The sequence below is a fragment of the Arachis ipaensis genome, chromosome B2 (assembly GCF_059453495.1).
Source record: "Arachis ipaensis isolate K30076 ecotype BB chromosome B2, ASM5945349v1, whole genome shotgun sequence".
Classification (NCBI taxonomy): domain Eukaryota; kingdom Viridiplantae; phylum Streptophyta; class Magnoliopsida; order Fabales; family Fabaceae; genus Arachis; species Arachis ipaensis.
In genome coordinates, this window is record NC_142437.1 from 62,268,140 (window position 1) to 62,280,597 (window position 12,458).

A 12,458-nucleotide genomic window follows, 5' to 3' on the forward strand; every position below is an offset into this window, starting at 1 on the left:
AAAGAGTACAAAGTTCGGATCTAAAATATCATGAGGTCCAAAATAAATCTCTAAAAGTTGTTTAAATACTAAACTAGTAACCTAGGTTTACAGAAAATGAGTAAACTGAGATAGATAGTGCAGAAATCCACTTCTGGGGCCCACTTGGTGTGTGCTGGGGCTGGACTTAAGCTTTACACGTGTCTAGGCTGTTTCTAGAGTTAAACGCCAGGTTGTAACCTATTTCTGGCGTTTAACTCCAACTTGTAAATGGAACTGGCGTTGAACGCCAGTTTACGTCGTCTATCCTCGAGCAAAGTATAAACTATTATATATTACTGGAAAGCCCTAGATGTATACTTTCCAACGCAATTGAGAGTGCACCATTTGGACTTCTGAAGCTCTAGAAAATCCACTTTGAGTGTAGGGAGGTCAGAATCCAACAGCATCTGCAGTCCTTTTTCAGACTCTGAATCAGATTTTTGCTCAGGTCCCTCAATTTTAGCCAGAAAATACCTGAAATCACAGAAAGACACACAAACTCATAGTAAAGTCCAGAAATGTGATTTTCATTTAAAAACTAATAAAAATATACTAAAAACTAATCAAATCATACTAAAAACTATGTAAAAATAATGCCAAAAAGCGTATAAATTATCCGCTCATCACAACACCAAACTTAAATTGTTGCTTGTCCCCAAGCAACTAAAAAGAAAGTAGGATAAAAAAAAGAGAATACACAATGAATTCCAAAAACATCTATGAAGATCGGTCTTAATTAGATGAGGGGGGTATTAGCTTTTTGCTTCTGAATAGTTTTGGCATCTCACTTTATCCTTTGAAGTTCAGAATGATTGGCATCTATAGGAACTCAGAATTCAGATAGTGTTATTGATTCTCCTAGTTCAGTATGTTGATTCTTGAACACAGCTACTTTATGAGTCTTGGCCGTGGCCCTAAGCACTTTGTTTTCCAGTATTACCACCGGATACATAAATGCCACAGACACATAACTGGGTGATGAGCCTTTTCAGATTGTGACTCAGTTTTGCTAAAGTCCCCAATTAGAGGTGTCCAGGGTTCTTAAGCACACTCTCTTTTTGCTTTGGACCTTGACTTTAACCGCTCAGTCTCAAGTTTTCACTTGACACCTTCACGCCACAAGCACATGGTTAGGAATAGCTTGGTTTAGCTGCTTAGGCCAGGATTTTATTCTTTTAGGCCCTCCTATCCACTGATGCTCAAAGCCTTGGATCCTTTTTATTACCCTTGCCTTTTGGTTTTAAGGGCTATTGGCATTTTGCTCTTGCCTTTTGGTTTAAAGAGTTTTTGGCTTTTTCTGCTTGCTTTTTCTTTTTCTTTCTCTTTTTTTTTCGCCATTTTTCTTTTCTTTTTTTTTCCGCAAGCTTTTGTATTCACTACTTTTTCTTGCTTCAAGAATCAATTTTATGATTTTTCAGATTATCAATAACATTTCTCCTTTTCATCATTCTTTCAAGAGCCAACATATTTAACATTCATAAACAACAATATCAAAAGACATATGCACTGTTCAAGCATTCATTCAGAAAACAAAAAGTATTGCCACCACATCAAAATAATTAAACTGTTTTAAAATTCGAAATTCATGTACTTCTTTTTCTTTTTCAAAAAACATTTTTTATTTAGGAAAGGTGATGGATTCATAGGACATTCATATCTTTAAGACATAGACACTAGACACTAATGATCATGTAATAAAGACACAAACATAGATAAAACATAAAGCATATAAATCAAAAAACAGAAAAATAAATAGACAAGGAGATTAAGGAGCGGGTCCACCTTAATAAGGGTGGCGTCTTCTTCCTCTTGAAAAACCAATGGTGCTCTTGAGCTCCTCTATGTCTCTTTGATCTGTAGTCAAATGCTCTACCACTGAACTATAGACCCTTGAGATGAACTTCTCCATCTCTCATGACTCGGGGGTGGAGGCAACAGCCTTCTTTTTCCTCTTTCTAGAGATTTCTCCGGCCTTAGGTGCCATAAATGGTTATGGAAAAACAAAAAGCAATGCTTTTTTCCACATCAAACTTAAAGGTTTGCTCGTCCTCGAGCAAAAGAAGAAAGAAGGGAATAGAGGGAGAAGTAGAGGAGATAGAGGTGTGTGAATGGATGGGTCTGGGAGGTTAATAGTTTGAATTTAAATGGTGAGGTAAGTGGGGATCCTGTGGGGTCCACAGATCCTGAGGGGTCAAGAACTTATCTTCCCTGCTCCATTGAGGCGTGCAACAACGCCCTTAGTGTGCAATCCTGGCGTTTAACGTCAGACTGCTGCTTGTTTCTGGCATTAAACGCCAGCTTTTCTCTCTTTCTTGGCGTTGAATGCCAAGTTGGTGCTTGTTTCTGGTGTTAAACACCAGACTGTAGCTTGTTTCTGGCGTTTAACGCCAGCTTGATGCTTCTTTCTGGCGTTAAACGCCAGTCTGATGCTTCTTACTGGCGTTTAAACGCCAGTAAGCTCTTCCTCCAGGGTGAGGTATTTTTAATGCTATTTTTGAATTTGCTTTGATTTCTGTGACTCCACATGATCATAATCCTAAAGAAAACATAAAATAAAAATGGAAAACAGAAAATTAACATAGATAAGTTAAAATTGGGTTGCCTCCCAATAAGCGCTTCTTTATTGTCTTTAGCTGGACCTTGCTGAGCTTTTAATCTAGTCTCAGCCTTGAGCACTCTTGCTCAATATTACCCTCAAGATAATGCTTGATTCTCTATCCATTAACAATGAACTTCTTATCAGAATCAATGTCTTGAAGCTCCACACAGCCATATGGTGTCACACTTGTAATCACATATAGTCCCCTCCACCGGGATTTCAGTTTTCCGGGGAATAGCCTGAGCCTAGAGTTAAACAACAGAACTTTCTGTCCTGGTTCAAAGACTCTAGATGACAGCTTTCTGTCATGCCATCTTTTTGCTTTCTCTTTGTAAAGCTTGGCATTTTCGAAAGTAGTAAGTCTGAATTCCTCTAGCTTATTCAGCTGGAGCAATCTTTTTTCTCCAGTTAATTTGGCATCAAAGTTTAGGAATCTGGTTGCCCAGTAGGCCTTATGCTCCAGTTCCATGGGCAGATGACAGGCCTTACCATACACAAGCTGGTATGGAGAGGTCCCTATAGGAGTCTTGAATGCTGTTTTGTAAGCCCACAGAGCATCATCCAGCTTCTCGCCCAATCCTTTCTACGGGTACTTACAGTCCGTTCCAGGATTCTTTTTATTTTTCTATTAGAGACTTCAGCTTGCCCATTTGTCTATGGATGATACGGAGTTGCCACCTTGTGACTAATTCCATACTGAACCATAGCAGAGTAAAGCTGTTTGTTGCAGAAGTGAGTGCCCCCATCACTAATTAGTTCTCTAGGGACACCAAACCTGCTGAAGATATATTTCTGGAGGAACTTCAGCACTATCTTAGTATCATTAGTGGGTGTGGCAATGGCCTCTACCCATTTGGATACATAGTCGACTGCCACCAGAATATAAGTGTTTGAGTATGATGGTGAGAAAGGCCCCTTGAAGTCAATACCCCATACGTCAAACAACTCAATCTCTAAGATTCCTTGCTGATGCATGGCGTAACTGTGAGGCAGATTACCAGCTCTCTGGCAGCTGTCACAGTTACGCACAAACTCTCGGGAGTCTTTATAGAGAGTGGGCCAGTAGAAGCCATATTGGAGGACTTTTGTGGCTGTTCGCTCACCTCTGAAATGTCCTCCATATTGTGATCCATGACAATGCCATAGGATCTTCTGTGCTTCTTCTCTAGGCACACACCTACGGATTATTCCGTCTGCACATCTCTTAAAGAGATATGGTTCATCCCACAGGTAGTACTTTGCATTAGTAATTAATTTTTTCTTTTGTTGCTTGCTGTACTCCTTGAGTATGAATCTTGCAGCTTTATAGTTTGCAATGTCTGCAAACCATGGTGTTTCCTGGATGGCAAACACTTGCTCATCCGAAAAGGTTTCAGAAATCTCAATAGAGGGGAAAGACGTCCCTTCTACTGGCTCTATCCAGGACAGATGATCAGCCACTTGGTTCTCTGTCCCTTTTCTGTCTCTTATTTCTATATCAAACTCTTGCAGAAGCAACACCCATCTTATGAGCCTAGGTTTTGAATCCTGCTTTGTGAGTAGATATTTAAGAGCAGCATGGTTAGTATACACAATCACTTTTGATCCTACTAAGTATGATCTAAACTTGTCAATGGCATAAACCACTGCAAGCAATTCTTTTTCTGTGGTTGTGTAATTTTTCTGGGCATCATTTAAAATGCGGCTAGCATAATAAATGACATTAAGAAGCTTGTCATGCCTCTGCCCCAATATTGCACCAATGGCATGGTCACTGGCATCACACATTAGTTCGAATGGTAATGTCCAGTCTGGTACAGAAATAACTGGTGTTGTGACCAGCTTAGCTTTCAGAGTTTTAAACGCCTGTAGACACTCTGTGTCAAACACAAATGGCGTGTCAGTAGCTAGCAGATTGCTCAGAGGTTTTGCAATTTTTGAAAAATCCTTTATAAACCTCCTATAGAATCCTGCATGCCCCAGAAAGCTTCTGATTGCCTTAACATTGGCAGGTGGTGGTAATTTTTCAATTACTTCTACTTTAGCTTGATCCACCTCTATTCCCTTGTTTGAAATTTTATGCCCAAGGACAATTCCTTCAGTCACCATAAAGTGACATTTTTCCCAGTTTAAAACTAGGTTGGTCTCTTGGCATCTTTTCAGAACAAGTGCTAAATGGTCAAGGCAGGAGCTGAATGAGTCTCCAAAGACTGAAAAGTCATCCAAGAAGACTTCCAGAAATTTCTCTACCATATCAGAGAAGATAGAGAGCATGCACCTCTGAAAGGTTGCAGGTGCATTGCACAGACCAAATGGCATCCTTCTGTAGGCAAATACTCCAGATGGACATGTGAATGCTGTTTTCTCTTGATCCTGGGGATCTACTACAATTTGGTTGTAACCTGAATAGCCATCCAAAAAGCAGTAATAATCATGACCTGCTAGTCTTCCTAGCATCTGGTCTATGAATGATAAAGGAAAATGATCCTTTCTGGTGGCGGTATTGAGCCTTTTGTAGTCAATACACATGCGCCACCCTGTAACTGTTCTTGTAGGAACCAGTTCATTTTTTTCATTATGAACCACTGTCATGCCTCCCTTTTTGGGGATAACCTGGACAGGGCTCACCAGGGACTATCAGAAATTGGATAAATAATCCCAGCCTCCAGTAACTTGGTGACCTCTTTCTGCACCACTTCCTTCATGGCTGGATTTAGCCGCCTTTGTGGTTGAACCACTGGCTTAGCATCATCCTCCAATAGGATCTTGTGCATGCATCTTGCTGTGCGGATGCCCTTAAGATCACTTATGGACCACCCAAGAGCTGTCTTGTGTGTCCTTAGCACTTGAAGTAGCGCTTCCTCTTCTAGGGGATTTAAAGCAGACCTTATGATCACCGGAAAAGTGTCACCTTCTCCCAGAAATGCATATTTCAGTGATGGTGGTAATGGTTTGAGCTCGGGTTTAGGAGGTTTTTCCTCTTCTTGAGGAAGTTTCAGAGGCTCTTTCAATTCCTCTGAATCCTCCAGATCAGGCTGAACATCTTTAAAGATGTCTTCCAGCTCTGATTCGAGACTCTCAGCCATGTTGATCTCCTCTACCAAAGAGTCAATAAGATCAACTTTCATGTAGTCTTTTAGTGTGTCTGGATGCTGCATGGCCTTGACAGCATTCAACTTAAACTCATCCTCATTGAATCTCAGGGTTACTTCCCCCTTTTGGACATCAATGAGAGTTCGTCCAGTTGCTAGGAAAGGTCTTCCTAGAATGAGAGTAGCACTCTTGTGCTCCTCCATTTCCAGCACTACAAAGTCAGTGGGGAAGGCGAATGGCCCAACCCTGATAATCATGTCTTCAATCACGCCTGATGGGTATTTAATGGAGCGATAAGCAAGTTGGAGACATATCCAGGTTAGTTTAACTTCTTCAGTTAAACCAAGCTTTCTGATAGTGGATGCAGGTATTAGGTTGATGATTGCCCCAAGATCACATAAAGCTATCTTGGTGCAATTACCCTCTAATATGCATGGTATCATAAAGCTCCTGGGATCTTTAAGCTTTTCTGGGAAGCTTTTCAGAATGACTGCACTACATTCTTCAGTGAGGAGAACTCTTTCAGTTTCTCTCCAATCCTTCTTATGACTCAAGATCTCTTTCATGAACTTGGCATAAGATGGTATTTGCTCAAGTGCCTCTACAAATGGAATCTTTATTTCAAGAGTCCTCAGATAGTCTTTAAAGCGAGCAAATTGCTTATCCTGCTCCTCTTGGCAGAGTTTTTGAGGATAAGGTATCTTGGCTTTGTATTCCTCAACCTTGGTTGCTGCATGTTTATTTCCTACAGAGGTGGTTGGAAAAGCCTTTTTAGAGGGGTTGTTATCAGCACGTGTGTGTGTCTGATCCCTCACTGGCGTTTGAATGCCAGGGTTGGAAGCTGGATTGGCATTGGACGCCAACTCCTTACCTGTTTCTAGCGTTTGAATGCCAGAACTGAGCTTTCATTGGGCGTTTAACGCCAACTCCTTGCCTGTTTGTGGCGTTTGAACGCGAGAACTGAGCATGGGTTGGGCGTTTAACGCCAGCTCTTCACCCTTTCCTGGCATTTGAGCGCCAGAATTATTCCTCTCTGGGCTCTTACTGTCCTCAGAGGGATTTTGGGTAGCAGTTTGTTCATTTCTTGGCTTCCTGCTGCTTTGAAGTGAGGTATTTAATGTTTTCCCATTTCTTAATTGAACTGCTTGGCACTCTTCTGTTATTTGTTTTGATAACTGCTGTTTTGTTTGCTTCAACTGTACTTCCATATTCATATTAGCCATTCTTGTGTCTTGTAGTATCTCCTTGAATTTGGCTAGCTGTTTTGTTAGAAAATCTAATTGCTGATTGAATTCAGTAACTTGTTCTGCAGGACTGAGTTCAGCAGGTACTGTTTTAGCCTCTTCTTTCATGGAAGACTCACTACTTAGGTACAGATGCTGATTTCTGACAACTGTATCAATGAGCTCTTGAGCTTCTTCAATTGTCTTTCTCATGTGTATAGATCCACCAGCTGAGTGGTCCAAAGACATCTGAGCTTTCTCTGTAAGCCCATAATAGAAGATGTCTAACTGCACCCACTCTGAAAATATTTCAGAGGGGCATTTTCTTAGCATCTCTATGTATCTCTCCCAGGAATCATAAAGAGATTCATTATCTCCTTGTTTAAATCCTTGGATGTTCAGCCTTAGCTGTGTCATCCGTTTTGGAGGGAAATATTGATTCATGAAATTTTTCGACAGCTGTTTCCATGTCCTTATGCTAGCCTTAGGTTGGTTATTTAACCACCTCTTAGCTTGGTCTTTTACAGCAAATGGAAACAGTAATAATCTGTGGACATCCTGATCAACTTCTTTATCATGTACTGTGTCAGTAATTTGTAAAAACTGTGCCAGAAACTCTGTAGGTTTTTCCTGTGGAAGATCGGAATACTGGCAACTTTGTTGCACCATGATAATGAGCTGAGGATTCAACTCAAAACTACTGACTCCAATGGAGTGTATACAGATACTACTCCCATATGAAACAGTAGTAGGGTTAGCATATGACCCCAGAGTCCTTCTGGACTATTCATTTCCACTTAGGTCCATGATGGAGAAAGGGAGATGTTGTGAATTGGAGATTCAAATAGTATTAAAATAATTTTTTATTAAATTTTTTTTATTTTAGAAAACGGAAATTAAAAAAATAAAATAAAATAAAATGAAAAATGGGTGAGAATTTTCGAAAAATGAAAAGAGAGAAAAAGTGGTTAGGAGGTTTTGAAAAAGATATGATTTTTAAAAAAATTTAAAAGGGATATGATTTGAAAAAGATATGATTTTTAAAAAAAACTTGACAACTAAGATATGATAAGATAAAATTTTGAAATTGAAATCTGAATTTTTAAGAAAAATTTCGAAATATTTGCTTAAAAATACACAAAACTTAAAAATATTTCGAAATATATTTTTTATATTTTTTAATTTTATGATGAAAGAGAAAAACACACAAAAGACACAACTTAAAATTTTTAGATCTAATGCTCCTTATTTTCGAAAATTTTGGAGGAAAAACACCAAGGAACACCAAACTTAAAAATTTTAAGATCAAAAAACAAGGAAGACTCAAGAACACCTTGAAGACTTAGAAGAACAACAAGAACATGGAGATGGAATACCAAACTTAATATTTTTAGCAAACCACAATGAAATTTTCGAAAACTAAAGGAAAATTAACAAGAGAACACCAAACTTAAAAATTGACACAAAATTTAATCAAAGAAAAATTATTTTTGAAAAAGTTTTAAAAGGAAGATAGCCAATTACCAAGAAAATAAGCACAACACTCTAGCCAATTGAGCTATAAATTTAACGTGTTTTAACAAGGTATTTAATAAATAAAAATTTTTTTGAAACTAAAAATTTGAAAAAGCACGAGAAAAACAAGAAAAGACATAAAACAAGACAAACCAAAGATCAAACAAGGAAAATAAACAGGAACAACTTGAAGATTAAGAAAGAACAATGAACACAAAGTCGAAAATTTAAAAGAAAATAAAAACATGCAATTGACACCAAACTTAAAATATGAAACTAAACTCAAACAGAAAAACTCAATTATCAGTTTATAAAATTTTCGAAAAATTTAAAAAGAAAAAAATAAGGATTTAAAAAAAAGAAATTTCAACCAAAAAAAATAATAGAAGACTCTAAACCAAAAAGAAAAATTTTTCCTAATCTAAGCAACAAAATAAACTGTCAGTTATCCAAACTCGAACAATCTCCGGTAATGGCGCCAAAAACTTGGTGCACGAAATTGTGATTCACACTTTTCACAACTCCGTACCACTAACCAGCAAGTACACTGGGTCGTCCAAGTAATACCTTACGTGAGTAAGGGTCGATCCCACGGAGATTGTTGGCTTGAAGCAATCTATGGTTATCTTGTAAATCTTAGTCAGGAGATTAATTATAATTATCAGTCTGAATTGCGAAAAATAAAAGAGCGTGAAATAAATACTTGTTATGAAGTAATGGAGAATATGTTGGAGTTTTGGAGATGCTTTGTCTTCTGAATGTCTGCTTTCCCCCTGACTTCTTCTTCACGCACGCAAGGTTCCTCCTATGGCAAGCTGTGTGTTGGTGGATCACCGTTGTCAACGGCTACCATCCGTTCTCTCAATGAAAATGGTCCAGGTGCGCTGTCACCGCACGGCTAATCATCTGTCGGTTCTCACTTATGCTGGAATAGGATCCATTGATCCTTTTGTGTCTGTCACTACGCCCAACCCTTGTGAGTTTGAAGCTCGTCACAGTCATTCAATCCCTAAATCCTACTCGGAATACCACAGACAAAGTTTAGACTTTCCAAATTCTCAACAATGCTGACAATGGATTCTAGCCTATACCACGAAGATTCTGATTAAGGAATCAAAGAGATACTCATTCAATCGAAGGTAGAACGGAGGTGGTTGTCAGTCACGCGTTCATAGGTTGAGAATGGTGATGAATGTCACGGGTCATCACATCCATCATATTGAAGTGCGAATGAACATCTTAGATAGAAACAAGCGTGTTTGAATAGAAAACAGAAATAATTGCATTAAGTCATCGAGACACAGCAGAGCTCCTCATCCCCAACAATGGAGTTTAGAGAAAATGAGTAAACTGAGATAGATAGTGCAGAAATCCACTTCTGGGGCCCACTTGGTGTGTGCTGGGACTGAGACTTGAGCTTTACACGTGCCTAGGCTGTTTCTAGAGTTAAACGCTAGGTTGTAACCTGTTTCTGGCATTTAACTCCAACTTGTAACCTGTTTCTGGCGTTTAACGCCAGAATGCAACATGGAACTGGCGTTGAATGCCAGTTTACGTCATCTATCCTCGAGCAAAGTATGGACTATTATATATTGCTGGAAAGCCCTGGATGTCCACTTTCTAACGCAATTACGAGCGCGCCATTTGTACTCCGGTAGCTCCAGAAAATCCACTTTGAGTGCAGGGAGGTCAGAATCCAATAGCATCTGCAGTCCTTTTTCAGCCTCTGAATCAGATTTTTGCTCAGGTCCCTCAATTTCAGCCAGAAAATACCTGAAATCACAGAAAAACACACAAACTTATAGTAAAATCCAGAAATGTGATTTTTATTTAAAAAATAATAAAAATATACTAAAAACTAATCAAATCATACTAAAAACTATGTAAAAACAATGCCAAAAAGCGTATAAATTATCCGCTCATCACTAACCCTAAGGAAGTCTAGCTTTAGTGACATGCAAATCAACTAGCAATTTCCAATTGACAATCAACAAAAGACATTAAAAATTCAAGTGTCTCCAATATCTCAACTTCCAAGCCAAGTAGGGAAAGTCTACTCCGTAGTTAAAGTTGGCATTTTCTCAAACACTTGGAGAGCAATGAGGAGAGGCATTGTAATATTGAGAATAAAACTGAATTCAAAGTTGTCCACTATAAGAGATTAACAACAAGCAAACAATTAAAGGCTAAGAACTTGGATTACCTCAATGTATTAATGGAAATAGAAGTAACAACATCCAAAAGCTAAGATCTACAAGTAACTTGAACAACAAGAACTAATTTGAGAGTATGAGAATCTTGATCTACAATTGGAAGCAAAGTAGAAGAGAATTGACAATAGATCTCACCAAATTCAACAAGAGAATTCCAAATTTGAGAGGCTAAACCCTAGAGAGAAGCTAGAGAGAAATTGGAGTTTCTCTCTCTAAAAATGTAACTTCCAACTAAAAATATCTAAAAATGAGTTCATAGATGTGTATCCCTTCAATCTTTGGTCTTCTTATGCCTTTTCCTGCCAGAATTCTGCTCCAAACAGGGTCTGTAACTGCCCTGAAATCGCTGGTCACGTTTTCTCTTTAAAAGTCACGTGCGGCATCGACGCGTACGCGCACAGCACGCGTACGCGTCCGTGGAGCTTTTACAATCCACGCGCACACATCAGCCACGCATGCGCGTCCCTGAGGATCTGGCCTAGCCATGAAGATGCACCGGCTCCTGGCATTGGCTCCTTCGCACTAGTCTTGATGGCGCGTTTCCACGCGTATGCTCAAGGTACGCATACGCGTCGGCTCTAAAATTCCAAAGCTTCTTTTTCCATGCTCCTCTCCTCTAGACCATCCCTGCCCTATAAGCTCTGAAATCACTTAACAAACGGATCACGACATCGAATGGTAATGGAGGATGATTAAAATACATCAACTTTAATGTAAAAAAGCATGTTTTCATCCATAAGGCAAAGTTGGAAAAGGAGCACAAAATCATGCATTTTTATAGGAACAAGTGTGAAAGACCATTGATAAAACCCTAAAAATCCATACAAGATAAACCCTAAAAATGGGGTTTATCAATCAAACAGAATTTTTATGGAATTTTTAGGAATTTTAGTGCATATAAGCACCTCTGCTGCACAGGTGCTTGATGACAAGTCATCTTATGCTAGTTTTACAAGCATTTTTCATTAGTTTCATTAGGTTTTATGCACTTTCTTACATAATAAGTAAATAATTGGAGTAGATTTTTATGATTTTCTTGAATCAATCAAACATCATTTATTTTACACAAAATCATAGGTTTTATGCTAGAATTGATTGATTTTATAAATGATGCAAAGATCTAGTGATTTTGGTGGGACTTTGATTAGTTGTTTGGTTGCTTGTAGGTGAAGAAATGATGAAAACAAGGAAAGAAGAGTTTTGGAGCACGCTCTGGACCTTAGGCCACGCTTTTAAAAGCGTGGCCCATGAAAATAAAGCATGGCATTTAAAAGGCAACAAGGAACGTTCGAATTGGTGAACGTAGCACTCCAAGAGGAAGCACCAAATGGTGCAGCAAAAACCAAGGTGGCGTTCAAAAGTTCCAACACCACGTTCACTCTAGGCAACGTTTTCGTGCCTCTAAACCAAGGAGAGCTAAGCTCAAAGCAAACCAAAGGCTAGTGTTCAAAGGAGTGAACGCTACGCTCACTTTCTTTCACTTTCTCCTGATGCTGGCCAAGGAAAGCAAAGCGTGCACCAAACATGCGCTGGCCAAGGCTCGAAGACGCACCAAGCATACCAAGGAGGCAGCGTTGGAAAAAGGCAACGTAGCGCTCTCTTTCTTCACCTTTTTCGTGCCTCTAAGCCAAGGAAAGCAAGCAATCAAGTGTAGCATTCACAATTTGAGCGTAGCGTTCAAAGAGTGAACGCTATGGACAAGGAGCTATGGGCAAGGAGGCTTGGCACATGACAAGGCTAAGTGAACGTAGCATTCACAAGACCAAATGGAGCGCTCCCCTGGGAGCTGATCCATACCTCCAACCCAACTTGAAC